The sequence below is a fragment of the Catharus ustulatus genome, chromosome 4 (assembly GCF_009819885.2).
Source record: "Catharus ustulatus isolate bCatUst1 chromosome 4, bCatUst1.pri.v2, whole genome shotgun sequence".
In the NCBI taxonomy this organism is placed as follows: Eukaryota; Metazoa; Chordata; class Aves; order Passeriformes; family Turdidae; genus Catharus; species Catharus ustulatus.
This window is the reverse complement of record NC_046224.1, coordinates 69,161,959-69,189,698: the sequence shown is the minus strand read 5'-3', so window position 1 is coordinate 69,189,698 and position 27,740 is coordinate 69,161,959. Positions and strand designations below refer to the sequence as shown.

The window sequence follows — 27,740 nt, the reverse complement described above, 5'->3', positions numbered from 1 at the left end:
TCCCAATATTGGAGCTGTCTTGGGAGCACTGATGAATGTCATTCATCCTGCAGAGGCTCAGTCATGACAGTGGATGTGGAACAGGACACTTTGGGGCTCTGACACCAGACCTCATTTGTCTGAGCCCCAGATGTACTCTTGATATGGCAGAAATAAGAATTAGAGCTACCCTGAAAGCTTATGAAGCCTAAAAGAAACCTTGGGTAGGACAGATGCTGTTCACAAGGAAATGCCTATTTATGTGTAAATGTTTGGGCTGTTCGTAATAAAAAATCACATAAGCCAGATTTTTAAAAATTCTTATTATTATTATGATGATTTCTCATTTTTGGCAATGAAAACCCAAAGCTTTTCAATGAAGTCCAAGGGAAAAATAAAAACTATCTTCCTTCCCTAAAACCTTATTTTAGTTTTGTGGAATAAGGAAAACAACAATATGAAAGTAAGTCATTGACTAACCCTAATGAATCTTACTGGTCATAGAGAAGCACTTTGGCTGAAAAGCAGCATTCAAGAGCCAAATGCTGTTATGGATCAGCTCTCTCTTGATAGCACAGCTATGCTGAAGTCGTGGTCCAGCTGACAGCATCCTTTCACAGGTCACACAGGTGGAGACAAGGTCAAGTTGTGTTGAAAGCACATTAAAGTCACCCATTGAACTGTTTTTCTCTCACTTACACAGGCAAGTTTAAACTGAGCTGTGTCAAGGTTAAATGACTATTTAGCTTGAGCCAGTGACTCGGACATTAAACCAAATGGAGAGCATCTGGTACCTAAAATCTTTCTTTATGATGGTAAGGAAACCATGTCAGTCCCCCGTTTATTAAATATTTGTTTAAACACAGTTCTCACTAGCTTCAGTTTCAGGCACTCTTTTCAGAGTGAGGAACAGACCATTAAAACCAGACCAACACCATGTTAAATCATTTTCCTAATCCAACACACCAAAGTAGCCTTACTGAATGAAACACCACAGCAGCAACTACAACTACACAACACTAAGAACATCCAGTGAAAATATATCAGCAGCTTTGGGAAGGAGAGACAAAGGGATCTTCAGAACATGAGCACATTTATTTCCTAGCACTTTCCCAAAATAATTCTAGTGGATGAGGTGGTTACATTTCTTCCTCCTCAGGGCTTTCATTTGGATAAAATGAAGGGTGAACTATTTTGATAATGTTGCCTTGGCTTTCTGTGGTTGGAAATAGAGCTATTATTTCCAAATAGACTTTCCAAACAGCAGTGGAGATGAGAGGCCATCAAACAAACATCTGCTGTGAGCCTTGGGGAAGCTGACTGGAAACAGTGTCAGAGGTGTTGTTTGAATAGGCAATCAAGAAAATACCCATTTTGATTAATGTGTCCAGGCATTAGTATCAATCATCATTCCCTTCCCAGAGAAAGACCTTGGAAATGCAGCACTTGAACCCAGCTGTAGACACCGCTTTGGACATGTTCATAATGTCTCTTTCAAAACAGAGCTTGCTGGGCTGCTTTTCTTGACCTGTCAGGAGAAAAGACAATAATGTTAAGTATCCTAAATGCAGCTAATTGCTCTAAACTGTATCTACACACAGAACAGAAATAAAAGATATTTCTCTTGCCCAGTAAAAATTAGCTACAGGAACTATTTATACAGGGGAGAAAAGGAGGTTGGTCATTTGACATAAATCAGTTCCCTTTGATGTTTGCAAAACAGAGCAAAATCACAACACGTGAGCAGACCGAAATTGCAGCTGAATAAATTCATAGACTTGTTTTCATTCATTTTAAAAATAGATTGTAACATCTAAAAGCAATCAACTGATGGTTTTGGTCCACTTCTGTCTAATCAGTGCTTCAATTGATGCATCTCCTAAAAATACTTGAAATTGGAACTGTCAGATGTTAACAATATCTCTTCTTCTGCCATTAGATAATATGCAATCAGTGATTATGGGTAGCAATGAAGCTCCTTAATTCAATGACTACACACCACCTACTTTCCCATTTTGCTGACTGAAGATCCAGCTGTTTCTGGTTTGGATTAATGCTTTTCCAAGATTGGCAAGTATAGTTACAAGACTAAAAATAGGAGTATACTGCATCCCACATCAGTCACCCTTTTGCAGCAAAAGAATTTCAGAAAGTTCTCTACTAGACCAGAAAGAATGGGATTTATTTTTAATAAGCACTAGACACTAACAGTGGTAATCACTGGGATATATTTTCCCCTAGTAACAAAATATGACAACATTACTGGTGGATGAGTTGGCTCTTGGGCTCCTTTGCTTCCAGTAAAATTATCCTATACAGGGAAACTTTTATCCTGCTGCATCAGTCTTTGAGCCAATACTTAGGATTGCAAAGTGTCTTAGGATTTGGTCCCTGGAAGCAAACAGTTCAGCTGTTTTCTCATCTGCTGTGCCATGGCTTCTTCTCTGAGGTTATGTTCACTGTAAATGTTTAAACTAATAAAGCATATGGGAAACTCAAATCAGAGAGGGCAGATTTATGTGAAAGGTACCACATCAAACTCAGGCAATTATTCCTGTGACCAAACACTGATCCCACCCCATAGATCTCACTGGTGGGACTAGGTGAAGATGAGTTAGTGCATGCAGGTGTCAAAATGATTTTACAGCACAATAAGTACCCCTGCTTTGAGGACAAAGAACATTATTACCTTTAAAATGCTGCATAGAACAGTTTGACCACTGAATTCCAAGAATGGAAAACCTTCCCTTCATGGTGTGTGCATGACGATGTTGAACACTGTCTCAACTCAAGGCAGTTTTCTCTAATCACCATTATTTTTAGATGCCTGTAAATATGGGTGCCTTGAAGCAGTGGCTGTGATTATTTTATGCATTTATTCCGGGGTTGTGCAATAGGCTGAGCTCCATTGGCACTAAGTGTGCCCCTAAGTCCCCAAAGCTCTCAGCTTTCCTGGGGTGCAGGTGTAGTCTGTGCTGTGCCCAGGTCCTTCCCTCTCCTTCTCCCAGCCCTGCCATGTTCTCAAGGCAGTAAGGTGGCAGTGTGGAAAGCTGTGATGTGTTTTGGGGTGGGAGCATCTCCTCATGTCCTCCCAGCCTCCTCATTGCCAGAACAAAGACCAAAAGGGCTGCAGTCTAGCCTGAGGTACTTTATCTGACTTGTCTCTGATAAATACCACAGTCCCAACAGCAAATTCTTGCTGAGAACTATTTATGGTCAATTCACAGCCTGAAGAATAAATGCCATTACAGAATTAAAATACTTTTGAATTACAAAGCTGAAGAAATCGTGATCTGCTTTCAGGCAGACAGCACTAAAAAAAGATGTTGCCTTCCTCACAAGGCCTTTGCTTGCAAACTCTTTCAAGGGGAGGAAGCAAAACCAATGCCAGCACTGCCCCCAGGGATCTGCTACAGGGTCTGCCAGGTCAGCAGGGTCCATAAGATCCCCAGAGCCTGCCCAGGAGCATTAAACTTCCCAGAGATTACTTCTCCCTGGAATTGGCCTTAGCCACCTCTGTGCTGTTGGTTGTCTCTTGTGGTTGGCTTTCTTTACTTCATTCCTGTTGGGTGTAGATTTACTACAAGGAGCAAATAGTATTGAGCAAGGAATGCACCTGAAAATAAAAAAGAATCAGTTCAAAATACATTTAAATCTGAGTGCAAGTCACAGGTATGGATTATACTTCCCTTTAAGTCTAGCATTTGTTTGTGCACTGTGTGTTTATCTCCCACACTGGCACTCAGAGGGCTGACAGAAACTACTTTCTGATCTCTGTCCCAAGGACTGAGTGGCACAGAAATATGGGAGAAACTAGGAAGAAACCAGCCTGTCCCAAACATGGCAGTGTCAACTCACAGAGATTGGTGCAGCTCAAATAGCTGAAATGATTGAATTTACCCATGGCATGACAAGAGGGCTGTCCCCACACAGATAGGTTCTATTTTAGGGACAAAATCCCCCCACATGAAGTAAAAATCACATTTACTTGTGCTGGAAACAGATGAATTCTCAGCACTAGGGCAGTCGAGTGGGAAATTGGTATTTGCTGAATTGGATGGAGACTTAAAGCTGCTTTAGCTCTGCCTGCTTCCTTGTATACCTTTTAGAGCAAAGTCCCTCCATCCTAGGCTCAGGTTTTGCCTAGGTCTAGTCTAGATGGATAATCTACATCTGATAGGCACCACTGTTTTCCCCTCTTCCAGCCCCATTTGGAGCCTTTGTGTGGAACCAGATGAAGCTCCATGTGCTCATTAATTAGCCTTTGGTCAAATGAGATTTTCTTCAATCATTAAACCTGTTTCCCTTTGCCCCCTCCCCATTTGATTCTTTTCTATCTTTATGCTCTAGGGAGATTTTCAGAGATGTTGTTGTGAGGATTACAAAGGCAATAAGCAGATCATGGAAAAGCAGCTTTTTGGTATACTCAGCATTGTACTAATTAGGATTGTTTATAATTTCATTCCCTTATCAGTTATTGCTGTGTGTATGCTGAGGTACTTTGAGGTCTCTAAATAAACCAAGAGGGCCAAAGGTAACGGAATTATTTTAACTGGCACATTAAGGAACACACTTGCCAAAGAAAAGATCATGTGTACAATGCTGCTAATTAGCAAAGTTCATCTTATTTTTAAAGGAAACTATGGCAAAAGGAGTGACCGTGTGCAGAAGGACACAGCACTTCTGCAGGTCGAATTTATCTGTCTGTGAAAAGAGGACTGTGCCTGACTTTGAAGACTCTCTGGTTTCTTTAGGTTTTAAACTCTTCAAAGCAAGGAGTGCCTTCTCACCTAGACCAGCAGAACTAAAGTCTGAGCTTGATGAAGAAAATGTTCATCTATTGCCAACTATGAATAACACTGTTTAATATTTCTCCCTTTATCTGTTGGGAAATTTACTGCATGCATTCACTTCATAGTGAATGTAATTTAAAATAAAAATTCACCACCCTATCACCAAGAAGTCCAAAGAATGTGTAACTGGGTATTTTATTTTAGTTTCTTCCACTTTTGCCTTTGTGGCCCTTGCTGTGTTCAGGTGCCTGACCTAACAAAGGATATACCAGATATTCAGGGAGCAGAACCTGTTCTGGTAGGCAGCAGTTCCTCTGCAGTTCCTCTGACTTCAGGCATTCCTGTAGCTTTTAGACAGCTGCAAAAAGAGAGGGGGAAAATTAAAAATTGATTGCTCTATCATGAAATAAATATATGCTCTGGCATTTGATTGTCCAGCAGAAGTGGTCAGGCAGTTATTTATATCACTAAGAACATCAATAACAAGGTGCAGTGCACTGCAATAGGGGTTTGTTAATGAATTGATGAAAAGAGAGTTATTTTTAGATTGTGAATAGGTCTGAGGAAGTGAGCTCTAAAACTCTCGAGGAGAAAACAAAATTCACTGTGTTCAGGTTTACCAGCATTGAAAGCCATTCCCTTGTCTTCTGATAAAAACATACAAGTGTAAATGTCAAGCCAAGCCAGTGATGCCCTCTGACTTCTCTGAAAATGCCTCGATTCTTTCAAAAGAGCACTGGGAGAATAGGCTGAATGACTAACTGGGAGATTGTGCTCTCTGGAAAATCCCAGAGATGGTGTTGAAATTGCTGAACTTCCCCAAAGGCAGCATGAGCAGAGATGCTGGGATCTGCACAACAACAGCTCTGCCTCACTCCAACACCACAACTGGCTCCTTCCCCACATCTGGGGCTTAGGGGAGGAGAGGAATAAGGAAATCCTCCTCTTTGGCTTTTTCCCCCTTGAAACCTGAGCTGATTTTTAAGTGTATGTTCACATTTCCCCTCCTTTTCCTCTCCACCTCCTGTTCCCAAGGGCACTGGTGTTAGCACAGAGACAGCTGCTGAAACCCACACTGCCCTGACCTAGGGAAACTTTCTGAGTTGGGAGAATCCATAACCCCTGAGCTGACACCCACCCTCAGAGGCTGCTGCACTTTTTTAAGCCCCTCTCTGTGCAAGGCAGCACCTGGTCCCTGGATAAGGCTTACAAATGACTCTAACTGTGCATCCATGTGTTCCATAACCTTGCAGGTCGTGCTGTCTCATTGCTGTGTGCTAGGAAAGGATGGGAGGTGTTCCAAGGTGGGCTTGGAGACAGCACTGCACACCTGTGAGGGTAAAATATCCACAGGCAGATATGGTTTCTCAACACAAAAATATATATAGATCACACACATCTATGTCTTTTAGTAGATACACCTATCTTCCCCGACAAGTGTTTAAGGTTTTACATAACAAGTCAGCAATAAGAACATTAAAATATACTACAGTGTTTTCAGGCTATTAGAAAGGCTGACTGGGACACTTTCACCCCTGCAGATTTTTCAAGCCTTGCTGAGGACTGCAAGGCTGCCTGATGGTGTTTTTAGCAACTATGACTGGCAGCTCATGGTCCTTTCTTTCCAAACTGGCTCAGAATCTCTTCCTGCTCTTAGTGACAGCGGCTGGGGTGCAGCCAGGCTGGAGGAGCCTCCCATCCCATCCTGCAGACATTACTTAATGCTTGCCCTCTGAAAGTTCCTACAGGTTGCCTTCCCGATGCCAGGAATTCTCAGCTGAACATGAACACAGTAATAACCACGTACTCTCCATCCCCGCGGTGAACTCGGGCAGATTTGTTGTTGGTTGCTAAAGGCAACTCCTTCTGATTGATGGTTTCCAGGAACTTTCTACCAGCAGAGTGGGTCTGGGACTATCGTCTTTCCAGGGCTCTGCAGACAGGAGAGGCTACAGGAGAAAAAGAGGGAAACAGGATGACCATAAAGGTACCAGCTGCAGCAGCAGCAAAGACTCTCTGTGGGAGTTTGTAAGTGATAGAAGTTGCCTGCCTGTATAAAACAAAGTAAAAACAAAACAAAAAAAGTTCATAAAACTCTTTTAGATCCATCTGTATAAAACTCCCTGCTCATTTTCTCATGCTACAGTCATCTTGGTGAGACAAATCTGTTTTAATGTATTTATCAGAAGAAAAGGGTCTGAAAGAGATTTGCACAAAACCTGTTTATCAGTCCCAGGCATGCACACCCATCTATCAGCCCTGCCATGACTCTGGGAGCAGTTTCCTCTGCCTGGCTCATATACTTCAGAAGATATGGAAGCATTTCTGTGTGCACTTGAAATGTTGTTCTCCAGATTTATTCTTCTAGTATTTTCCCCTAACATGCTTATTTGTCTCTTTTAAGGCCTGCTTTACATTAAGTAGTCTCTTTATGTTCCCTGCAGATGAAAAGCACATGCATTTCCACTCCTCCCTCATTATAATGCTGCTTTCTGAAGCAAAGCATCTCATGGTTCCAAAAAAACATTGTTACTATAAAGTTTTTAAAAACCTGTTGATGACTCATTGGGAAATAGTTAAAAACATTATTTTCCCAGCTTTGCCTTATACTCATTCAATCCTAGATCTTTCTGCCAAAAGGGTGCAAACCCCTTCTTGTAGGTGGGGCTGACAGCTCTATTGTTAAGATTGTTCAAGTACATCAACCAAACATTTGATATTTTAGCTAAAATTTCCATGCTGAATATTTACCTAAACCTGAGCAACATGGGCAAATCTTAGCTGGAAGTTTCTCTTATCTCTAATTCCAGGGCTAGGTTGTATTTTGCCTTGTCAAAATACTCTGGTAATCTTTTTCAGAGAGGCTTTAACGCCCTTAGCCTTTGGAGAAGGAACATGAGATTTGCCTTTGTGAAAGCTTGCCTCAATTTAACCACATGAGGAGGCTTTGAAAAACTGCAGGCACCATTTGGCCAGATCCAGAGACCACATCACTCTGGCCTGCTCAGTTTGTTGAAAGGCTTTGGGATAAGAGAATGGGAAGGTCCCTTCCTGGCTCCTTCTCCTGGCTGGGCTGTCTCAGCCTCCTCAGTGTCACTTCTCTCTGTTATAGCATCCCTTCACACACCTCACTCATCTCACAGAAAGGGACTGGATGAGCTCTGTGCCAGCAGTCAGAGGTAGCTCTGAGGGATAGAAGGCAGGGGGTTGGAACAAGAAGATTTTTTAAAATCCCTTCTAACAGAAATCATTCTATGATTCTGTGATCCCTGCTCCTCTAGCCCATGGATGGGGCACCAAAGCAAACAGCAAGCCCTCCTTCCCTCCAGCTTTCCCAGGATTTCTCTCCTCTTGAACCACATGAAGAAGGAAGCTACCAGAACTGTACAGCAGTGTGAGGAGGGAGATAAGGAACAAGAAAAGGAGATGCGGTTGTGAGACAATACCTGAGGCAGAGAATGGAGACTTTAGGTTTACAGAGGTTGCCTGGGGAGAGGGGAGCTGGGCATGACAAGGAGGTCAGGATGTGGCTCATGGGACCTCCCTGTGGTTTGCAAAACCCACCCAAGGTGATGGGAGAACCCACAGACAACACCTGCCAGAATAACATCCCAAGAATGAAAAGGGGAAGCTGGAAAAGCCATGCTTCAAATAGGCAGGCAGAAAACTGGTCACTAAGACACATCCCTCCCTGGAGCCTGGAGAGGAAATCAGGAGTCCATTGCTTTTCTGCTATCAGCAATACCTGCTCCAAAGCATGCCCTGCCTCGCCAGTGGCAAGTTCATTATTAGCACTCCATAAGCCCAAAGAGCAGAATTGCTTCAGCAGGAGAGGGGAGTCACTCTGTTAGCAAGGCTGGGAAGGGCAGAGAAAATGCTAATCCAGTGTAAAAATAGGTACTTGAAACTCAGAAAACTCCTGTTCCCAATATAGATAATCTTGCTTCATGTTCCTTATGCATATCACAAGGGTCACCAGAGTAATGGCTTTTTATTTCTGTCCTTGTGACCCTCAGCACACAGACAATGGGTGTGCAACAGGGACCTGTTTGGTCAGGTTTATTTAATGAGGCCATTGCCTTTCTACAGCAAGAAAAAGTACAAGGTCATGGAAGTAAAGACATGTTCAGAGTGGCTCAGAGAACAAGAGACCAGATAAAGGTTTCTCTGACCATGTAGCTTTTCCTGGCACTTAAAAAATTTGTCTTTTCAGAGTAGAAATGATCTTTTATAATATTAATGCTTAGTCGCACTGTTATCCCATACCACCCTATAAAGCAATACCCAAAGGTTTAAAAGCAAATTGGACCCCAAATCTGCCATGTTGGCTGCATGTTCCCAAGATTTCCCTTCATTTAGCAGCCATGAAAGGCTGTTTGAACTAAGCCACGGGACCAGCCATTGAAACAAATGAGCAGATGAAACAGTGCTCAGGTTCCTGCAGTTCTGCTTACACTGTGACTTTTCAACTGTTAATGCCTCAGCATGGCTGTGGACCACAACAATCCAAGCACTTTCAAAACTGACCAAAATGGTGAAAATCAAAGGGCAAATCTTATCTGAGTAAGCCCAGCTAAATTCATATAGGCTACCATGCACTTTCCACAAAGGAGCAATGTTGGATCCTTCCTCATTTGGTGTTGATTTAACACATTTAACCTGTGATTGAGAATTGAAAGGCTGTTTTGTTTTACTAATATCTTTAGATGTTCAACCTTGGAGAAATCTGTTTTTTCAAACTGTAGCAATTAGTGATTCCTTTCCAATGCCAAAATGTATCTGTAAGATTGTCTTCTTGCCCACCAAACCAGACATCAAGCCAAACAAAACAGATAGCAACCTTTAGAAACAAACCTTTAGAAAAACAGCCAGGTCAGTTTCTTCAGGTCAACCCTTGGTGAATTTGTGACTGAGGGAGAAATTTGACCTGATACACAGAAGAACCTCAAGTTTTTTTGAGTACGTAATTTCACAATTATAAGCCGCACCTGATAATAAGCCGCACTCCCAGGTGTCAGCGACTGTCTTGGGTTACAATACAGAGTGTGATAAAAGGTATCTGTTCTATCACCATCTGTTGAGGTGGGGGCAGTGATCCTTATCTCCATGGCAGATATTCTGCTAATGGGCCATCCATTGAAACCAGGCAGGGCATTGTTCTTTATCTTTTCACAACCCATCCTTCCTCCAGCCAGTCATTTTCTGCTCATGGCCATTGAGTCCCACTGTGGGACTGATAAAATTACTGCATCCCATTGGAAGTTGCTCCAGCCAGGGGGAAGAGCCCAACATTTCTTACGAGGATAAAAACAGAGGTTTTGGGACACTAAGGGAGCCCCTTTCTCCACTGGACTCCAGAGGAAAACCGGATTTCTCCACATCACCACGGGACCTCCGGAGGGAAACTGCACCTTGTACAGGAGCACTGCTCCAACTGAATCACATCTGTCACTGCAGGAGGATGCAGCCACCATTTAATGGGACTGCTACCAACACCCTGCCTGACGGGGTGTCAGGTTGTACTCTGACTCTGTCAGGGTTTGGGGTTTGTTTCTTTGTTGTACTGTATTTCTATTTTAATTTCCCTAGAAAAGAACTGTTATTCCTAATTCCCATATCTTTGCCTGAAAGTCCCTTGATTTCAAAATTATAATAATTTGGAGGGAGGGGGTTTACATTCTCCATTTCAAAGAGAAGCTCCTGCCTTTCTCAGCAGACACCTGTCCTCCAAACTAAAACAGTAACTTTTTGTTCTTTGTCCATATATAAGCCACACCTGATTATAAGCCGCATTTCAGGTTTCGACCACAATTTTAGTCAAAATGGTGCGGCTTATAATCGTGAAATTACTGTACTTCCTTCAGGATGGATGTAGTTTAATTAATGCCCCTGACTTGTTTCCCACCCCCCACATGTCACTGTGTCAGAAAGGCCTTTGCTGCTTTTCCAAGTCATTAAAATCCTATTACTGCCCCGGCCTCAGGCATGGCTGTAGTGTGTAAGGATGGTGACAATGCCCCAGTTGTGGTCAGGCTGCACATGGTGCAGGGACAACCTTTGGCCCATGATTTTCAGTTCCCATTGTATCCAGCTGGGATATCCTCCAACTTTGAAGAGATTCTTGTAGTGTTCTGTCTCTTTGCATCACACAGCTCATCATCACTTCCAGATGCTGCTCTTTACAGTTCTGCAGTGATTCTTTCTCTTAGGACCATGTCAAGCTCAGATCTTTTACCCCAAATCCCTTCCTCCATCATCTCCCATTACCTGCTAGGTCTCACCAAGGCTAACACCTTTTCCCTGCACTGCCTCCCTTCATCACATAGCTCACCAAGTCCCTCCTTCCCATTTCTCTCAGCAGCCCCTTGCCTGCCCAAAGCCTTTCCCGTGCTGTGTTTTATAGACTAATATATCATGCTGTAGCTATAATATGCAGAGTAGCATTTCACTGCATAATTCCACGACTGGACACATTCATCTCTTCCCCAGTCATAGCTCAGAAAGCTCCTCTGAACAGATGATTAGTGAGTCAAGAAGATTATTAGAAGACAAACAACACACCAAGGTAAAAGCCATAAACACAAAGCAAATTGCTCATGGCCGTGGTTCCTTGTGGTGCCAAGAGGAATACGAACTTTAAAGCTGTGTTTGATGGCCTGGTCCTGGCTCTCTGTGCTCTCCTCAGGTTGTCATTCTTGCAGGCTTCAATACAGAGTAGAGTTCAGGTTCTCTATAATGTCCCTGCAGACAGTGTGGGTCTGCCCCTCAGTTTGCACAGGTCACTCTGTAATGCAATAATGTCATGGACAGAATGCTTCCCCATGTTTTCCAAGGTATTCAGCAGGAAACAAGTGTGGACATTGTCTCCTCCCCCCCATATGTCAATATAAAGTTTTGGTTTTAACATGGGGCTCATACAATGCATAGAGGACCAACACAAGCTATGAACTATTGAATACATCATTACCAACACCAAACATTCACAAGCTGTAAGCTAGAGCTCAAAACATTTTGCAATTGGCACTAAAAAAAAATTTCCATACTAAATATTTAAAGTTTATGCTTCTCAGCTTTATCTAACCACAAGAACTAGACATGACTTTTGTATAATTGTTTGAATGATGCCAGGACAAAGAGTTCTAGAGAAAACAATAAATATATTGAGATGTGTCAAAGTTACAGTTTTTAAACTGCAATCTGTGTGTTCATAGAGTGTTTTTGAGAGGTCTACAGAGGGTAACTAAGAAAAGAAAACCTATTTTCTACAGTATTAAATATATATATTTCTGCATATTAAATATACATATTTCTGCAGTATTAAATATATCCTATACAGGAACTGACACTTCCACTGGAAAAAGAAAGGTTTTAAGGTGCTGCAAATTGTAAAAGATTGAAAAACATGTTCCTGGTGATTCTGACTGGAGTTTTCAATTATTCAAGTGTGCGAGGGCCCCAGTTCTACTGAAGTTAACTGGGATTTGTTCTAAATCCCATAGGTACTTCGGAAAGTTCAAACCAGAGTTTCTGGATGAATGGTTCCAACTGTGTACAATGTGCAGAGCTCTGATCTTTTTTTTTTTTTTTTTTTTTTTGTCCAGTGAAGGTGCAAATCCCTGTGTATAGAATTTAGGCCTATACAAGGCAGCATTTTTTGATTATGTTCTGCAGCCCCTTTCCTGACAGTCCCTGAGCCTTGGTATTTCCACACAGGCTGCCTGAGCTTTTATAGTGACTTGCTCCTGTCCTTCAGTTAATATTTCTGCGAGGGATTTCAGGGATCTTTTTTGGCTTGGGAGTAGTTAGTTAAACTGTCAAGGAAATGATGAATGGAATCTGCACCCATGTGTTACCACAAAGATGCCTTGCAGACATTTCCTCAGATCTCAAGGCATTTGGCTGGGGCTTTCTTACGTCACCAAATACAATAGAAGAATAGTAATGATTAGCAGTTGTATAACAGCAGCACATTTCTCCAAGTTCTTTTTGCTTGGATGTTTATAGAGCTCTGCTGGAAGAGAAACAATAATTCAAATAGGAAAACTAGGGAAGAGGTGAAGCTCCTTGCTTAAGCCACAAATCCATCTCATGTCAGTGCCCAACACACAATTCAGATTCTGGACTCAGATCAAAACTTCCCAGTGAAGGCAGGTTTTTTTAAAAAAGAGGGAAAGAGATGTTAGTTTCAAACCCCAAAAATTTCTTGACAGCAGCACTGAAGAAACACATTCAGTTCCTTTGAAAGCTGTCTTACAATTCAGAATTTATGTGTTATTAAGACACACTTATGGGTGTCTTTCTCACATTAAAAGTTGCTCAAACCAGAAAATGAGCATGAGGAGCAATAAGGCTCATCCTTAAAAAAGAAAAAGAAAATAAAAACCATTGAAACCGTGCAAAAGGAAAACAAGTGATCCCTGAATTCCAACGATTTCTTGGTCTTCCAGTTTTGCTTAAGGCTAAGTCACTCCTTTCAAGGAAACATCCACAGGAAGGGCAAGGTTGTTCATGCTCTGAGTCAGGGTCTGTCACTGTGTTCCTGGGCGAGCTGCCCAAATCCTGCCTCCCTGCTCCTGCTGCTCCTGGGCAGGGCAGGAGGAGGCTTTGTGTCCCTGTGGTGTGGGATGATGGGAGCCTCGAGTACATCTGGCCTCTGGAACAAGCCCTTCCTGCCCCATGGCATTCCAGCCCTCAGTCCTCAGTGATGCCTCCTTGAGATTCAGGGGAAAAGCAGGTCATATTTGAGTTTCTCAGACCCTCCCAGGGGTTAAAAACAGAGAATGTTTGGGGAAAAGGTTTGTGCTGATGGTGCCTGTTAGTAGCCAAAGATCTGGAAATGATTTATGATCTCAAAACAGGAGACATCAGGTAGGGCACTTAATGCTGAACTTTGAGGGTGTTTTCTTAAATCCTGGGATTGGCTTAGAATTGCAATAATTAAGAAAATTATTTCAGCATAAAGCATGGTGGGTTTATACTCCTTCCCTCTGCCCTGTCTCTGTAGCCTGGTCTGGCATTCATAGGAGGGAAATCATTGTACACGTTTCCTGTCCATGAGAGAAGCTCCTCCCGCACTGCGATGCCGTTCCTGCATCCCTGCCAGCCTCCACTCCCAGCACTGGCGGGAGCTTCCCTGCTTACACAATCTGCTGACAGAGCCCAAGTCCAAGCCCTCACCAACTTCCAGGGCCTCTCACGCTGCCTTTGCTCTTTCCTCCCCACTCTTAGCCATGGGTTTTTCATCCTAGTTTGCTGCAGCAACTTCTGCAATTCAGGCAATTCAGCTTTGATTCCCACTGAGATTTTTGTTCCCCCTCCTCTTTCCAGTGAGCTGCTCTACTCTGAGTTTCTCAGTGACCTGCAGGGATAATCCCAGTGTGCTGAGTGAGGCTGAGGGATCAGACTTGCTCCAGTTCACATGTGTCAGCTTGTCCCTTTACTGATGCTGGTGCTTCCAGGTGTAACACCGAAGCATCTCTCCCAGTGGCTCATCCCCTCGCTGATGGAGGTTGTGTAGCCTTCAGGTTTGACTTCTGAAATTGCTGCTCACACATTTTCCTTGCTGATATCACATGGGCTGGGAACATCACCTCCACCACAGGCGATCTGGGCACCTGTGTGTCCCCAAGGGATCATTTTAGCTGCAGAATTCAACACAGAGATCACTTAAGAAAGGGTTATTTACACTGCAAACCTTCTGCAGGTCTCCTGGCAGGGTGGTTGCTTGGTGGGGCATCCACCCAGAATTTTTGCACATTTTTGTGACTGTGAAAGCTCTTCCACAGAGGAGCTTTTTATTCGCACATGGCTGGAAAGCACTTGGCACATGCTAAGCGGCGTTGTTTGTCGCTCCTGAGATGCCTTGCAGCATTGCCCAGTAAATAACATTTGAGGTGTTTCATTTTTTTCCAGTTGTAGGGTGTATTGCTGTGTCCCTCCATGCCACCTTTCCAAAGGATTGTTACCACCACACTGCACCCCCTGTCCATGAGGAACAGGCAGCTCCATTATCGCAGCTGTCTTGCCCTGAGCTGTTATCAGCTTGGCTCATCACAGCAAGACGTCTACAGCCCCCCTGGAATTTCTGGCAGATACTATCACTTCCTAGCTATAATACATTACCCTTTAATAAATTAGTATGTGCCTAACTTTAATGACCCAGGGAAAAGTAATCTTTAAATTGATGGTATCCTTTTAAAAGAATTTAACCAAAGATAAAGCCTTATGTAAATTGCGCAGTGTGTTAGTTATATCCACCTTGAAATGACTGAACAGGCAGCCTCCAGCTTGTGGAAGAGTCACATTATTTAAAGGCACAGCATAGAGAACAACAGTTCCAATCTTTCCCTTTCATTGTTCCATACACCATCGGGGTGTCTGGGTCCACATCCCCTCTCTGGGCTATTTTGCTGTTGCACAATTAAAAAAAAAAAAAAGTAATTCTGGAGTTTTGTACTGTAAATTCACTCACTGCTGCACAAACAGCACTGCCCATTTCAGGGCCATAAAACTGCCCTCAGTCCCAGCGTGGGACTCACATGAGTCCTACTCCTGGCACAGTTTGGCCCTGACTGTGCAGGAAGCTCATTACAGATCCCATTCCATGTACCCACGTAAATTTGTCAACCAGTAACTGGCAGAATGGTGCTTCAGGAACACAGTACTCACTCACTACTTCTGTTTAACTCGCTGGAGTCTATGAAGGAGTTTAATTTTTCATACCCTTCATTAAGGGACCATAGGGAGGACAAATGAGCAAGCAGAGCCATGAATACATTACAGATGTGCGGAGTTTTCTTTGGGGGCTCGAGTCAGAACTGATTTGGCTGGAGCTGTACGACACTCGCAGTGTGGCACAGAGGGAAGGGCACAGACTGTGCAGACACCAAGGGCACCTGATTGTACCCACAGACTTTTCCAGTTCCAGAGGAAAGCAGGGATTTTCTCTCAACAGCTTGGAAAACTAAGGCTGGTCTGGGGGATTTCTGTGTCTGCACAAATTAGGAAGATGGAAACACATAAATTCACTTGGCAAGTAGCACAGGGTTTTGCTGACACCCCAGGAGTTTTCTCACAGGATACTGAGTGAAAACCATTTCCATCACATTCCCAGGTGATGGCCTGCATTAGCCTGCCTTGTAACAGAGCAAATCAGACATGCCTGGGCTCTGAAACTGCTGCCAAGCCCTGAAGAAAGAGTAGAGAAGGTGAAATTGGCCCCTTAATTTCCTGAACACCAATGTGATAATCACACAGAGCTCTCAGAAAAGATCAGTGTCACACGTTGAGCAGGGGACTCTCAGTTCAGGCCACCCCTTCACATCCCTCAGCCCTTTGGCTTTTCTCTCACGTATTTATACACCGCAGGTCCCTGACCTCTCCTCCTCTCTGGGCCCGTGCCAGGCACAGATGTTTGTCCTGATGTACAATCCCACCATGGGCTATACCTACTCCAAAGGGCCATGGATCAGGGGAATGACCCACAGGACACCCACAGGGACAACAGCCCTGCCCCTGAACATCCCCTCTGGCTGCAGTTTGTCCTGGCAGGCATCTCCCATGGGATGGTCAGCAGCAGCACTCTTTCACCCACATGGAAAGCAAATACTGACCATGAGAAAACAAATTAAAAAGGAATACTTGCTCAGATTTCAGACATGCCCTGCCTCAGTAGACTCTTCTGAGAACTCCATTCTTCTTCATGGAAGAGATGCCAGGCTAACCCTGAGGGCACTGGGTTTGTGGGTATCTACAAATTATGCATAAGATGGGGAGGTGATGTGTTTGAAAAACAAAACACAAAACCATCCCAGGTACTTCATGGTAACAGTTCTGAATTAAAGCATTCAGTTTTGTAATTTTTTTCAAGGTTAGTATTACTTTGAAGTTTATAAAGACTTAACACTGGAAAAGAGAAAACCAGCCCTCATTTATCCCAGAATTATTTAGATAGTTGTTTTCATGAGGAGTGTCTTTGGCACAGCTTATGGAAGATGAAATATTCACAAAGTGCAAGGCAGAAAGAAGTGCATGACTTTGGCAAACTTTCCCCAAAAGGGATGGGAACATTGTTTTAGGAAGGGTGCCTTTGGATGAAAGGAAAACAAAAAGAAATTATGATGAAAGAAAACAAAAGCAGCTTCACAGCAAGATTTAACTGGTAAAACCCAAACAGCATCATCTTAACCCTCTCACTACTAAGAAAACAAATTCTGTCTAAACCAAATTTTCCTTGTAGTAAGCCTATCCCTCTCTATGTGCTCCAAGTAACAATGTGCTGTTATTATCCTTCATTTCTCAGTCTACAGGAACTATTCTTGCTTGCTCTAAATGCCTCTGATTTCACTGCCAGCCTCTAAAATATTCACTGGACCATCTGGAACACCGTTTCTCACCTGAACGTAGGCAAGAGCCTCTTTTGAATTGGGAGATCTGCACAGCATCTCTGAGATATGCCTGGATCAGCTGCATTATCTGAGTGCAAAGGGCTTATCATTACTTTACAAGTGGTGTTTGTAGAGCGCTGATAAACAGAATGATTATCTTATAGCAGCTTGGCTCTTCCTTTGTTCCTGTCTTTGGCTGAAAGGATGGGTAATTAGTTGAGAAACCCTCTTCTGCTACAACCTAAAAAGAGAGTCTTATCCAAGACCTGTTTTTCAGCTTCCCTTAGCATTTCAAACCTCACACCTCTGCCTTTGCACATAACAGGTCGTGGAAAACAAATTAAAACTGTCCAGGAACAAAAGATCAGTCCAGCTCTTTGTTTAGGAAAGACACAAACGCAGTAACATGAAAAAGCAAACAGACAGCAAAAGTCAGGGGCAGGTCAGAAAAACAAAGAGATGAGAGGTTACTTTTTATTGCTTGAAAGAATAAAAATTGGCGTAAATCGATTTACTATGTGTTTCCAGCTTTCCTGCTTGCCTTTCCTCACTGAGCAGACCCTTGAAAGCAGCTTGGAGCTGTGATTTTATAGCAGGGAAGAAAAATACATCCAGTCAGTGTCAGAGACTCTGCCTGCATCACTTACACCTCCCATGCCCACATTTACATTGAAAGTTTTCATGAACAAATTAAGTTATGTCTATGTGTTGAACATTTCTACCGTGTCATGTTAACAGATCCATTTACAATTGAATTCCCCAGAAAAACATCAGTAATTTAACAATTTTGCTAGGTTTTGACCCACTATATTTGATGCTAATATTTTTCCTGCCATTTAGCATTACAGCCTTTATTCTGTTTTTACACCACTTTCATTTTCTTTTGAGGAATTGTGCTGGTGGGCTGCCTGACATAAAAGATATAATAACAAAAAAATGGTACATCAATAATCAGATTTCAAGGAAATTCACTTACACAGCAGACTACCGGCAAATGTAGATCCTTAAAAAAACAAACAGAGCCATTCTCTCTAAAGCTATTACTTTCTCTCTTCCTCTGCTTCCTCTAATAAGAAATTAAAATCCATCATGTACAGTACATTGGAATATTCATCATTCTGTTCACTGGAGGGTTGTGCTTCAGGAGTAGTGGGGGTGGGGGGGAATGAAATTCATTTTTACTTGGTATACAAAATTAAAGACCAGATGATCATTGAGTACAAATCATTATAGCTCTTTTTTGAAGCAATCCTGAGAATGTGGCCTTTGATCCAAAATGAAAATCACTCTTTTCCAGGAATTATGGTTATAAGTATGGGCATTTTCAGAGGTTTTGCAATTATATTTTCCATAACAGCACAATATTTTCTCTTGGGCAAAAATACATTATTTTTGATCAGATCTCCCTGGTGGAGTAACAGCCAGGAGAAAGTACCACTTGCCTTCAACCACCAGCAGACACCCCAGCAAGTTCCCTCCCAGCAGGACTCTTCTTGCAGGAATGCTCTAGTGGATCTGTGTGCTCTGTAGGTGACTTTTCCCCTTTCCTTCCTGCAAAGGGACCTTAGCCACCACCACAATGGAACACCAGCAGCAACTCCCCTCCTGACACCCTTCTGCAGCTCACCAGTCCTTCCCAGTTACAAAAGATGTGGGGCCACAAAAAGGGAATTGGCTGGGCCAGACTGGGCTTGGTACCCAGCAAAAGAGCTGCTCTAAATAGATACCTGCCCTAAAACACTTGCCTAGTATAGAAAAGAGTGCAGTAATTTCACTATTATAAGCCACAAGTTACAATACAGAGTGTGATAAAAGGTATCTATTCTATCACCATCTGTTGAGGGTGGGGGCAGTGATCCTTATCTCCACGGCAGATATTCTGCTAATGGGCCATCCATTGAAACCAGGCAGGGCATTGTTCTTTATCTTTTCACAACCCATCCTTCCTCCAGCCAGTCATTTTCTGCTCATGGCCATTGAGTCCCACTGTGGGACTGATAAAATTACTGCATCCCATTGGAAGTTGCTCCAGCCAGGGGGAAGAGCCCAACATTTCTTACCAAGATAAAAACAGAGGTTTTGGGACACTAAGGGAGCCCCTTTCTCCACTGGACTCCAGAGGAAAACCGGATTTCTCCACATCACCACTGGACCTCCGGAGGGAAACTGCACCTTCTCCAGGAGCACTGCTCCAACTGAATCACATCTGTCACTGCAGGAGGATGCAGCCACCATGGAATGGGACTGCTACCAACACCCTGCCTGACGGGGTGTCAGGTTGTACTCTGACTTTGTCAGGGTTTGGAGTTTGTTTCTTTGTAGTACTGTATTTCTATTTTAATTTCCCTAGAAAAGAACTGTTATTCCTAATTCCCATATCTTTGCCTGAAAGCCCCTTGATTTCAAAATTATAATAATTTGGAGAGAGGGAGTTCAGACACCTGTCCTCCAAACTAAAACAGCAACTTTTTGTTCTTTGTCCATATATAAGCCGCACCTGATTATAAGCTGCACTTCGGGTTTGAACCAAAATTTTAGTCAAAATGGTGCAGCTTATAATCATGAAATTACTGTACATTGTGTTGGGATTATTTCCCAGAAAAGGAAATTAGCCTGCCCTGATCTCAGGTTGGGCCTGAGCTTACACCACCACTGTTCCAGCTACCAGGACCAGGTTGGGTATCCCTACACCTCGCTCCAGTTGTTCCCATGGCATATCCACACCCAAGGCTGTGGGAGAGGCTCTCCCTTGTGCCAGGATGCTGGAAAATGCACCTCCCTTATGCTCCCTGGAGACTGAGTGCTGGCTGTGCAGAAAACAGCAGGTGGGAAGGGACGCCAACCTCAGCAAACATCAGCTGAGATGTGGAGGTACAGCCTGGTTGTGACCCCACTGCTGTGACTGTGCAGATCCATCTGTGCTCCCAGAGGACAAGGAATCAGGGTGTTGCACAACAAATTGCAGGAATTGTGGCTTGGGGGAAGAATACGAGACACAAACCAATACTGAGAATCTCCCACCTTGATTAACTCTCTGCTCCCAACAGATATTAGAAGTCAAGATACGTGACTGTTCCAGTTTAATACAGAAAACCCTAATCCAGCAAGGATGTACACAAATCTGCCAATGAATGTGTGGTTGTGGATGCAGCATCACATGGGCTTGCAAGACTTTTGAAGATTTTGGCCTGAAAAAAAAAAAAGACACCGTGCAAAAGGAAGAGAAAGGACAAGGAAAGCAGCAGGGAGAAAATTTTAAACCCAATAATAAGCAGTCGATAATGTACATATCTGAAACTTACTCTGCCAATTTCTTAGCTCTTTTTCAGTTTGAAGTAGACAATAAATGAAACCTCTTGAAAACAAAGGGCTCGATGAGGGGCAACAACAGGTAAAGCCAAGAAAGCGCTTTTCACAGCTCTGATTTCCAATAACTTACTTGTAAGGCATAGAACTACCCAATTATCCTAAAACAGTCATCCAATTTGTTTCTCTGTAGGGAAGCTTGGCTCACTCGGGTCATAAGGATCAGGAAATTAGCTCTTTGTTGAAAGAGGGTATCTTGCTCTCTCATATTTCCCAACCTACCACAAAAGCAAGGAGTTAGAGTGAGGAAAAGACTTCACAAGACAACAGGGAAACTGTTTCCGACAAAGAAATGAATCTGCTGAACTCGGGTTAAATACAGACCTTGCAGAGCAAAGCACCAATTTTTGCTGCAACAGATTTGTAGGACAGCCTAAAACTTCTATTACAAAGTTTCTGGAGGTGCAGTGAAGTGTCAGTGTTCATTCCCAAGCTTTTCCAAAAATCCCTGAGAAGTAAAAAAACTCCTTTTTTTCTCATGCAAACTTCTTAATATGGAAACCTCAGCAGCAATACTTTATTCTGTGGTGGGTTTTTTCCTTCTCCATTTTAATGTGTGTTTTGAAAGCCCTCTAGGCATCTATTTGCATTTTCCAAAAGCTTTGGAGATCTGGCCCTAACTTACTTATGAAAATGGGGCTTAAGCTCGGGAACTACTGAGTGCATTTAAAATTTTGCACTTTTAAAGTATATTTTAAAGTATATTTTGCACTTTTAAAATATATTAGCCTTGATTTTGCTGCTTCAGGGGACAGGTAATTCCTATCGTTTTCAATAGAGATGAAATACTGCACAGAAGGAAAAAATAGAGGGTCTAGAATTTATTGACAAAGTCAAAATATGAAAGGGGTTGGTGATGCTTTTTATGCGCATGGTAAAAATCTGTGCATAATAGAAAAGCAGGCATGTTTTTTGGCACACCTGTCAGATTTACAGAAGAATAACAACAAACCTGAAAGTGGATATAGTTACAAATACATTTAAATATATTGCTGATGAGCCTTATCTTGCATGGAAATAATAATTGTCCTAAATCAAAAGTAACAGTACCACACCAGACATTTTAAATATCCCTGGTTTTTGAACTCCATGGAAGGATATCCTACTATCCTAAAGTTTTGCATCACACCTGGAGAGAGAGAGGATTCCGCTACGTTTTACAGGAAAAACAAAACCAAAACACCCCACCCAAAGAAACATTGGAATTACAAACATTTTACAACTTTTCTGTGCATTATAAAAGAATATTCCTGTCTAAATGTCCTTGATCAGAGAAGGGCACAGATTTCCAGACACCCATCAAATTAACTCCTGCATTAAATATTACACCCATTTCAAGGGCACATTTCCAGGTTCCTAGATTAAAATCTTCTCCTTGTCATTCCCTCCTAGTTAAGTTAACAATTTTTGTCCCCATCATTGGATTTCTTTTAAGGTGAGAGTTTTTTTTCTCTGCTGAGCCAACCTTTCAACAGAAGACTCATTTTAGATAGTTTGATCTTCAGATGGTTTCTCAGTCCTTGCTTGGATGCAATGGTTCTGTCACCATCTAGGTCCTCCAGGCAAGAGAGATGCAAGTCCCCATAGAGAGATTAATTTGTTTTAGCTGATATCTGGTCATTTTCTCAGAACCACAATACATCATTTTCTCTCTTTATGAACTGCTTGAGATTCATAGTGGTATTTCTTTCCAGGACTTGGCAAAAAAGTGATGCACAGTACTACAATAAAAATTAACAGGAAGAGCATTTTTGTTGTCATTATGTTCAAATTTAATGTCTGAAGGTTGATATTGGTAATTTCTCCTCTCTCATCACACAACATTTAGATTTCCTATTAATTGCATTTTGGTTTCAGAATTGCCAAGGATCACATCTTCCTTGCTTTTCTTTGTAACCATGGCAACTACAAACTTACTTTTTTTCTCTAAAGAAAGCCAAGACTCTTGTGCGGTGATCTACAGAAGACAGAACTTGAAGCAAAATACTTAAAAAATTATGGATAGATAGCTATTGATTTAAACAGGTCTTTCAAAACTGGTTTAAAGGTGTTCATCCAAATTTTATAATCTTATGGCCAATGCATGATGGTGAGGTCTGCTCGTAATGTTTCACTCCTCTGTAACATTCCCCCACTTTAGAGTTTTAACTTGAATCAACTGGTCTGTCTCTGAAGGAAGAAGATGACTTTCTATTAATCAAGAAAAATCAGAGGAAAAAAGCCATTTGTTGATGGACAGAACCATGGTCACCTGATTCCCATTCCTGTGCAATAAACAGAAGAGCCACACTCATGAATATTGAATGTCTTGCCTTGCAGAACTGTAACTATCCCTAAATATATTCATACTGTGCTTAGGCTGGACCCAGGAACTGGGAGGGTTACTGCTGGTACTGACAACAAAAATAAAATTGCTCTGGTTGCTTATTTAAAGCTAATTCCCTCGTTAGTGTGAGTTAACATTCATGGCCAGGTCAGAGAGAAAGGGGAAGAATTTGGTTTGGGATTCTTTTTTGAGCTCGTTTGGATCTCTTCCACAGAGCCGAGTCTTGAAATCTGCAGTCTCTGTGAGTAGCCAGAATCTGCTGTGTGAAACAGAAATAGAACCTATTTCCCATCTTAGAATATCTGTCTTTTGAATTTCAAGCATTTGAAGACTGAGATTGCATTTTTCTGTATATCGAACACAGCACATCACTCATACTCAATGCACAGCAAGGCAAGACCTAGAAAACACAGTGGAGAAACAACCAGGAATTATTGCTCCTCAGGCTCCAAGAAATAAATATTAACTGAAAAGAAAAACAAAACTAAGAAGAAAGAGTTTGAAGAACGCACTTAAATTTTAATCTGATGTATGTTTGCTTCCCCTGACTATGAGACAGCAGCTCTATTTTATAAGAAACCAGCCTCTTGAAATGTTCGTTTTACAGTTAATCAACTACACCACTGGACATAAATTAACTGCACTCCAAATTAGCTTGTTTTTCTCCTTGTTGGGCATCAGTTCAGATTTATTTGCTATGGACCAAATTCAGCAAAGCACTTAAGCTCGTGCCTAACTTTGATCATGCAAGCAGTCCCACTGAGACTCTTTACACGCTTGGATATATGTACACAGTTAAATAATTTGCTAGATCCAGCCCTACTTTTCTTCAAGAAAGCATTTGCAGAGACAGGGTTTGTTCTGTTCCGATGGTGAAGAGCTTCCTGCAGACCCATGACAGTGAAAGCAGCGCTGATCACTTGTCCCTGGTCACACAGAGCTGTTTCTGTTCTCAATGAGCCAGATTTTATAGTCTGGATTAAATTTGAAGAGCCCACTGAGACACTGCATTTCTCAAGGTGAAAATGACAGTGACAAGAGCAGCGCTAGCTGCTGATAGATCAAGGAGAGGAGGAAACTAAAGAACCTCAGAAACATTCTCTTCCTGGTTTTGGTCAAAAAGGCATAATTCTTGGAAAACTTACATAACCAAAAGGCATGTGGGCCTATTTTCTCCTTTCTGTGCTCATTAAGAACATATGTGTAAGGCTCTGCATGTGTGTGGCTTTGTGGTATAAACAATTCCCTGTGCAACTAGAGTCCAAAGGATTTTCCACTCCTTTCCTGGGATACTTCAATTATCCCTTTGGCAAAACCAAGGCAGGATCTTTACGGGAAAACTGCTTTCCTACAGATCTGAAAACTTCCCTGGCTAGATCCTCCTTAGCCTCCTCCAGCAAAGTGTGGAAAAAGGATTGAGTGAAGGTGAATGTGACACAAATGATTTGGCATTATTTTAAAAGCAACAAAGTTAAGTGATTGGGGTGAGAACCAGGAGTGAAGAGCTGTCACAGCAGAGTCATCCTGTACCAGCCTAGAGTTCTGCCCTTGGCTGGTACGATTTAGCATCACCCCTTAACATTTTCCAAACCAATTTTCTGGGGAAACAAAACATCTTGTTTTCTTTCACAAAAGAGCAGCTATGTTACCTAAGGGAGGTATTTGTACAATTTTAGCCCCATTTCATGGCTGGATTTAAGCCTGATTCCCCACTTTTTGCTCAAATAACTACTGTATCATCTTCCCTGTGCTAGCCTTGGTCAAATTCTTGGTCAAATTTATGCAATCAAAGCAACACAGAAATTCGATTTTCTCTTTTTGCCACCACCTCACATTCCAAAAAGAGTTACATTTTTTGATGTATAAAATCATTCTTGAAAATGTATTCGATGCCCTCTCTGGACATCCTGTCATATCAAGCTGTGCAACAATTGCTCTGCAAAATTCACAAACGCTATTTTGAAGTGGTGGAAATGCATTTCCTTCAGTGACTTCATAACCAAATTGCAAAGGGAAATAGGAAGAAATAAGACATTAGAATATTAAAAATGCCAGTGTCCAGCCAGCAAGTCAAACACCACAACACTGAGCATAAACATTTTAAGCCTTGTTGTGCATGTGCTGAACATTCAGAAATCTCTTAATTGTGGCCATTAAGTTCCCCTCTCTAAAGCGGTGGTTTTCATTCACTAAACTTTCTCACAGGAAATTACACAGAAAGTGTATAAAAATTATTTTGTTGGGCTAGAGAAACTAATTGGTGAGTGAACTTTGAATAGAGAACACGATTTTTGATGCTATGGCCCCCGGTTCTGCTGAGCACCTGGATCGGGCAAACAACACCAACTCAATGACTTATCAAGCACTTGTTTTCAGTAAACCATTAACTCCTTCAAAAAGGCTTTTCTCCTCCTAACAACAATATCCCAGGTCATATAGCTTCAATAGCTTCCCACATCATTCACTCCATAAGAGTCCCTGGGAAGCGTGAATTTTGGGAAATTTTCTCCCATGAGTTTTATGGCTCCTGTTGTGTTTACAGGCTTCACGAAAAGCAAAGGGAAGCAGTGGTGTATTCTAAGAACAGCAGCCCTCGGGATCTTGACGGGTATATTTGGTTAAATATTTTGCAACAAAGAATCTACCTAGACAACGCATTTAGCTTTTAGGATGTTGTCTGACATTCTTGGAAGCTATAGTAAAAAATGCCTAGTGCAAACAAATCTCACCCAGTAGAGTGCAGAACTGGTCCTCAGCACCATTCCTTTTTCCTTTTATCCCTCTAGTGGGGCTTTTTTTGGTTTTTTTTTTAAAGTTTCTTAAATTGAAGGTATGTGTATGTAACTCGCCATAGAAAGCACATGGTCCCCAACAGAATAACCTACATTTTACAACCACACCTTCACTTCATGTTGTGCTTGAGGCTCTTCTCACAGACGGCTTAGCACCTTTTCCTGTAAGAGGATAAAACTGCCTAGACAAAGAAATAAAAGGGACAACCTTGTGAAGATTTTCCCAGCAGGAACTTTGGAGGTGTGCTTACAAAAAATCTGCTTAGCAAAATGAACCCACGAAGAATATGTGATCGTAACCCAAGATCCAGACCTATTAGGAATATGTGTACAAACATCCCCAACCCCAAGTCTCACAAATGTTTATTTGCCTGTATCTAAACTGAAGTTATGCATGTAGTCTTGAAAATGTCCAGCGTGTAGCACCAGCACAGAGCTCTGTGGAATCCAAATCCTCCTCTCCTCTGAAGGATCAGGAATTTAAAAAAACTCCATAAAAACACTTCGAGATGCTCAAAACCTGCAAGCAGAGCAGTGATAACACTAACAGGAGAAGAACTTGTTTTGATGAGACTCTTCTTTAAATGAGCAGCACGTTCTGGACAGGGTACAGGCAGTTTTGGGAAGGCCACAAGCTCAGCCAAGAGCTGGGACTGACTGCTGCTGCTCTGCTGCTGCAGCTGCCGAGAACTGAGCGCTGCAGGCAGCGAAAAACGCCTGTGCATCACAGCGCTGAAGTTCATTCCCAAACAGGCTTTAGATCTTTTAATGGTCATTTTCCCAAAACCGATTAAAACTTCATAGTCAAAACTTTTTTGCCCCAAAAAGCAGAGCCGCCTGCAGCCTTTGCTGCTCTGAGGTTCATGACTTTTGTCTGTTTTTTTGGGGGAATTTTCCATCATCACAATCCCAATCAGCAACAACACTGCCTGCCGGCTTCCCGGTTCAAACAAGCACCAAAGGCATTCTTGTTTCTTCCAGAAACAATAAGGGGGGAAATATACAGGCTTGTAACAACAGAGCAACCGGAGGTGCCCTGTGCTCTGGGAGTGTGCAGAAGGGAGGGCAGTGCAGGAGGGCAGTGCAGGCGGGCGGCCCCGGCTCGCAGCGCTGCCGGTGCCGGGCACGGCTCCGCTCCGGCGAGGCTGCAGCGCCGCCGCTCCCGAGGAGCCGGGGCCGGGGCGGCGGGGGCGGCTGCGGCTTTAAGAGCTCCCACAATGCCGTGCTGGCGCCCCAGTTCCGTTACATGTCTCCCCCGGTGCGGGGCACAGGCAGCGGCAGGAAGGAGGCGGAGGACGCTCCCCCTCGCCGCGCTCACGCCCGCCCAGCCCCGCGGGGCCGGGGGAGGAGCGGGGCAGGGCCCGCCGAGCCGAGCCCCGGGCGCTGCTCCGGCCGCGCCGCCCCCCGCGGGCAGCGAGGCGGGGCCGGCGGCCGCTGGCGCTGCCCGGGACCGCCGCGGGACGGTGCCCCGAGCCGGGGAGCGAGGCACGGGCGGTAAGTGCTGCTCCCTGTTCCCCTGCCTGCTCCCTCTCTCCGTGCCCCGCTCCCTCTCCCGGCTCCGCGCCTCCTCTCCGGCAGCTCCCGGCTCGTCCCCGCGGCAGGGTTTGTGACCCTTCCCTGCCTCCTCCTCCTCGCTCGCCAACTTTCCTGTCCCTCTCTCCCGTTTCCCATCTCCCCTCGGATTTTTTTTTTTTTTTTTTTGGGTTTTCGGCTCTACCGTTCCCCCTCTCCTCTCTTCCCAGCCCTCTCGCACTCACTTCTGACCTTTCGCTTCTTCATTCGCTACTTCCCCGGCTTCCTCTGGCTTCTTTTCCTCTCTCTTGGCATTCTGTCTTTCTCCGTTGGGCATCGCGTGGAAAAGTAAGGGATGTTTCTCCGTGTCCTTGAGGAAGGGAATTCAAAACCTAGTTTTCTTACACAGGGAAATCTTTGTGGTAGTTTTCTTTCCCCTTCTCTTCCTGTCACCGGAAAGAAAATTAAACCTATTTTTCCCCTTTTGATTCTTTTTTTTTCCCCCTCTTTTTGCTACGTGGACTGTTTGTTTTGGTCTATTTTTTTTCTCCCCCTTCTTCGGGCAGTGCCGGTTTGTTTCACGATT

The 27,740-nt window shown here is 43.1% G+C and overlaps 1 protein-coding gene and 1 long non-coding RNA gene across 3 annotated transcripts in view; one reads left to right on the top strand and one right to left on the bottom strand.

The window, feature by feature from the left end:
* Positions 1-809: 809 nt before the first annotated feature.
* Positions 810-27,485, bottom strand: LOC116995442. 2 transcript variants are annotated; one of them, XR_004417734.1, is made up of 4 exons: positions 27,407-27,485; positions 5,063-5,130; positions 3,494-3,595; positions 810-1,507 (listed from the first exon to the last, which is right to left on the bottom strand). It is a non-coding gene; the product is annotated as an uncharacterized LOC116995442 (long non-coding RNA). The 2 variants fall into 2 exon arrangements; XR_004417735.1 differs by lacking the exon at positions 27,407-27,485 and adding an exon at positions 6,580-6,716.
* RASSF8 (Ras association domain family member 8) overlaps positions 27,067-27,740 on the top strand; it is a 67,414-nt gene continuing 66,740 nt past the window's right edge. Inside the window, exon 1 of the mRNA XM_033058166.1 lies at positions 27,067-27,136. The gene's annotated coding sequence lies outside the window, so the exon portion shown is untranslated. The remainder of the gene's footprint in view (positions 27,137-27,740) is intronic.